Raw genomic sequence first — 5,000 nt, 5'->3', positions numbered from 1 at the left:
TGATTACCTGAGTAACTCCAGCAATTTGCAACCAATGTTACCCTTTCCCAACACAGCCATCTTGGAATTATTCCCGAGCTTCACAGAGTGCCGAAATTTCTCATCAAGATCTGAGAACCACTCCTTATTTGCACACATATGATTGCTACATCCTGAGTCAAGGAACCAAACATCTTCTCTCCTTGATTGATTAAGCTCCACATATGACATTAGCAACATTTCTTCTTTCTCCTCAAGCTCAGCATAATTTGCTTCCTTCTCCCATTTAGGACACTCATATTGAAAGTGTCCCAATTGATAACACTTATAACACTCAACTATAGCTTTATTGAATGCTTGTCTACCCCTTCCTCTGCCTCTTCCTCGAAAAGCTCCACGAGCTCGACCGCCTCCTCTTCCACCAATTCTATCATCGTAGGCCACCTTTAATGCATGCTCATCTCCTCCATGCCCGTTCATCCTCTGCTCACGTACCAGTAAGCTGCTCTGCAACTTATCAATGGTTAAGGTGTCTAAGTTATCGGACTCTTCAACTGAACATACAACATAGTCGAACCTTGAGGTCATTGATCTCAAGATCTTTTCAATGATCACCACTTGCTGCATGTTTTCACCATGAATTTTCATCTTGTTTGCTATAATGAGTGTTCGAGCGAAGTACGCATCAACACTCTCACCCTCTTTCATCTGTAGAACCTCAAACTCCTTCCGAAGAGCTTGAAGCTATGCTCTTTTGACTCTTATGGAACCCTGGTACTTCTACTTCATAGAATCCCAGATGTGCTTAGCAGTGTCTCTGTTGAGGATCGTCTCCATAATGGTTCGATCAATGGCTTGGAACATATAATTTTTGACCTTCAAGTCTTTCAGCTTCTGATCTGCAATTGATTTCTGTTGTGCTTCAGTAAGCTCCACTCCTTTTGCTGTAACAGGGATTCCATTCTCCACCAAACTCCAATACTCCTTTGAACAAAGAAAATTTTCCATAAGCATGGACCAATGATCGTAATAGCCATCAAACTTAGGAATTGCAGGTTGAACGAAATTATTTTCAGCTGCCATACTTTAATGCTCTCTGTTCTCACTCTTTCTCCTTTTAAGAAACTGCTGTTTCTTTTCTCTCACAATCAGGCCCCGTGATGGTGCTCTGATACCACTTTGTTGTAAACTCTAAAGCATAAAGCATAAAGCATAAAGCAATTCAAGAAAATATCTGAAAATAAGAATGTTATTTTATTCTAAACAAATTGTTGGCTTATATAAGCCTTGCAAAGAGACAAATCCGGAAACAAACAACCCACTTGCTAAATGGCTAATAACGTGGTAAATGGCTAAGGAAATGGTCAAACTCTACCTACATGTCCTAAATAATAGGATTTATTAAGTAAATGAACTTTTGACTACTTCAAACAACCCCAACAGATCCACGGTGAGCACCCTGATTCACAAACTATGGCACCACCTTGTTCCACCACCACGGCACCACCCCGATTTGCCACATCAAACCACGAGCTCCACCAAACTATGAGACCCACGGAGGCTTGATTCAAGGGGGAAAAAAAAAAAAAAAAAAATTGAAGACAGGGACGAGAAAGGGGGAAGGATGGAATAAGAGAATCAGAACAGAAAAAGAAGAAAAAAAAAAAAGAAAAAAAGAGAGGAGATGAGAGTGATCGGTGAGAGTGTAGAGATGATAGAGTAAACAGTAAAAATAATAAAATATTAATATATCTTTTACCATTGCGCTATAGTGCGGTTTTACGTTTAGAACCGCACTGTAGCACAATTGTATATTTTTTTTGCAATAGTTACCTTTTACAATTTCCAATAAAGCAAGCATTCTGGGCTGAATGGTAAAATTGGGCTTACATTTGGTATTTGCCCTTTCCATTGCTGATGCTCTTAGGTACTCTCATATGGAGACGCTGATGTAGTGCTCTATTCTCTCACGTTCATGATGTATTTCACTAGTAAATTCATCGTAGGTTCATTGTGAATGTGAGAAAAAAACATTTTATTAATGTATCTCGAAAGTATCTAATAATTACTCAAGATTGAGATATTTTAAACTTATTAAAATAACTCTATCACATGAATGAGGTGTCGGGATTTTTGGGATATCTTATGGTCAAAAAATAGAATAGTCTAATAAAGAACTAGGACACCACATCCTTAATGAATGAAGTGTGACTGTTATATATAGTTAATTAATATTTTTACTTGGATGGTTACATCTGAAGAGTTTGTTCCCATTTGTTGTCTTCTTTCTTGGGTTTTTTTGGCAATGCCAGATAGAATTGAGGAGGACCACCTTTTTTCTTTTTTCTTTTTTTTATCAAAGAACTTGTTTCACTTCAAATGTTCTCTTGGAATACTATTGCAATGGACCTCCAATTTATTTACTTGTATAAAAATGGTAAAAAGGACTGCAATACTAGCCCAATACGGTCACAATTAGAACTTGAAAATTTGTTCGGCCTATTTTTTGTAGGCCACGCTTAGTCTAGCCTGGCCTCGTCATGTAATCTCAGAGAGGTGCACAAATTATAGACGAAAAAGAAGGCCCAGAGCTTGGACGAAATTATTTTTGATAAATTATCGATCGTTCAAAAATAATTTTTATATATATACATATATATATATATATGATTGATCCAAAAAAAAAAAGATCCAAAGTTTAATCTATTAAAAATGATGAATTTAATAATTTAGTTTCAAANTACCAAACATTAAAAAAAAAATATATATATATATATATATATACACGTCTAGGCCATAATTCATGATCAACTTTTTAGTGAACCAATAAATAATCCACATTTTCATAGCTACAGCTGAACATACAACGCCAATCTACCAATTCCTCTTTTGATAAGGCTCTGCCCATCAAAAATTTTCCCTAGGTTGCTGTCCACACACAACAAAAAAAAAAAAATTTAAAAGCTACTTTCTTCAACTCCTTAAGTCCACTAAATGTTCTTCCATGGAAAATTTAACCCATTCTTACCTCTTTGGACTTCATAATATGACTTAACATCAAACTAACCATTGATTTTAGGCTTCCACTTCAGTTGATTAGGGCCCATTCCACTTGGATGTTGGAATAACGTTTATCACAAAAGAGAACAACCGACTCCAATTCCCAGTGATTAAAAAGAACATGCAAATCTAATATGCCATGACCTAGCCCCCCCTTCATTCATTTGCTTTAAATAAAACACTGAAGCATCTTTGTCTACTGCAAGTAGATATGATATGACTCTTTCAATACATGATTGCCACACCATCTGTCATACCAGAATCGTACCTTACTGCCATCCCCAGCCTCATAACAAAACTAACTTATCCCACCCCATGCTTATGCTTGTAATAGGCTACATCCATTACTACTTGTAACACACTTTGTAATCTATTCCCCAACCTCATAACAAAACTAACTTTTTTTTTCGATAGGTAAGAAAGTAATATTATTGAAAAGAAAGAAAGAAAGAAAAAAAAAAAAAAATACAGAGTGTTCACGATAATGAACAAAGAACAGCACAAAAACAAAGAAACATAGGAATCAAGAAACTATGCTAAGAGACAAAAGAAAATCAATAAGAGAAGAACAGTCCGAGAGACCCCAACACTGAGACCAATCAAAGATTGTCTACTGGCACAAATCTATCAATTGAGCCAGATATTTCTCAGTATCCTTGAGAGTACGTCGATTATGTTTTGTCTAAATAATCCACAACAAACAACCTAGAACCAAATTCCAAATATCAGAATTATGTTTCCCAAGCCATTGCTGCCAACAAGATACTAAGTCTGCAACAAAACCTAGCATGACCCAATGAATCCCAAACAGCTGAAGCATATGCACTCACAAAGAATGAGCTAACGGACAACAAATAAGAAGGTGATCCACAGATTCCTCATTACAACAACACATAAAACACCGATTTGCCAGAGAGCGACCTCAAAGCATAAAGATTATCCAATGTAAGAATCTAGCCGTGAGCTACTATCTACAAAAAAGCCACCCTTTTAGGAACCTCAACTTTCCAAATGCCCTTCCAAGGGAAAATGGAAGTAGAAGCCTCCTAAATCTTATGGTAGAAAGACCGAGTAGAAACTTCCCACAACTATTAAGGCCCCAACAAAGATTGTCGCTTCCAACACCCCAAGCATCCGAGATTGAATCAAGTGTAGAAAGGAGAAAGAAGTTGTCAACTCCCAGTCATTGAACTCCCTAAAGAAACATAAATTCCACACTCTAACATGTCCACCCATTGGAAGACACAGAACATCAAAAATAAAAACTTCCTTATTGGCTAAACACTGAAATAACTCAGGGTAAAGAGTTTTGAGGAATTATCCCCAATCCTGGGCCCTTTTACAAACTTTAGTACTCCACCCCCCTTTCCCCTCCCCAGATTTCATGGCAATAACCCTCTGCCAAAGATGATTAGTTTCATGACCATACCTCCATAGCCATTTTCCTAATAGAGCCTAATTAAAAGACACCAACTTCTGAATCCCCAATCCACCCAACTCAAGAGGTAAGCAAACTTTTTCCCAAGCCACCAAAGGATATTTGAAACACCATTCTGAGGATCCCTACAAAAAGTTCCTCTAAACTCATTCTAATCTAGCAGCCACAGCTTTAAGAACAGTAAATAGAGAGATAATAAGTCGGAAGACTTGAAAGGGTACTTTTCAACAAAGTGAGCCTACCACCCTTTGATAAGTAAAGTCTCTTCCAACCCGAGAAATTTTTGACAAGTTAATCATATGGACTATTTAATCAGTTAATCCATCAAAGAAACCACTTACATGGTAACATTCAGAATACCTATATGAAGGGGAATGGAAAAAAGAAAAATTTGATAGGTAATAGCCAAACCACTATTCTGTGAATCAATTTATCTAGTGAGATACAAGAAAAGAATAAAAATTTAAAAAAAAAAAAAAAAAAAAAAAAAAAAAAAGAAATTAATATTACCTGGTCCAATGCA

The sequence above is a fragment of the Quercus suber genome, unplaced genomic scaffold, assembly GCF_002906115.3.
Source record: "Quercus suber isolate HL8 unplaced genomic scaffold, Cork oak 2.0 scaffold_225, whole genome shotgun sequence".
Lineage (NCBI taxonomy): Eukaryota > Viridiplantae > Streptophyta > Magnoliopsida > Fagales > Fagaceae > Quercus > Quercus suber.
Note: the sequence above shows the minus strand (reverse complement) of the source record.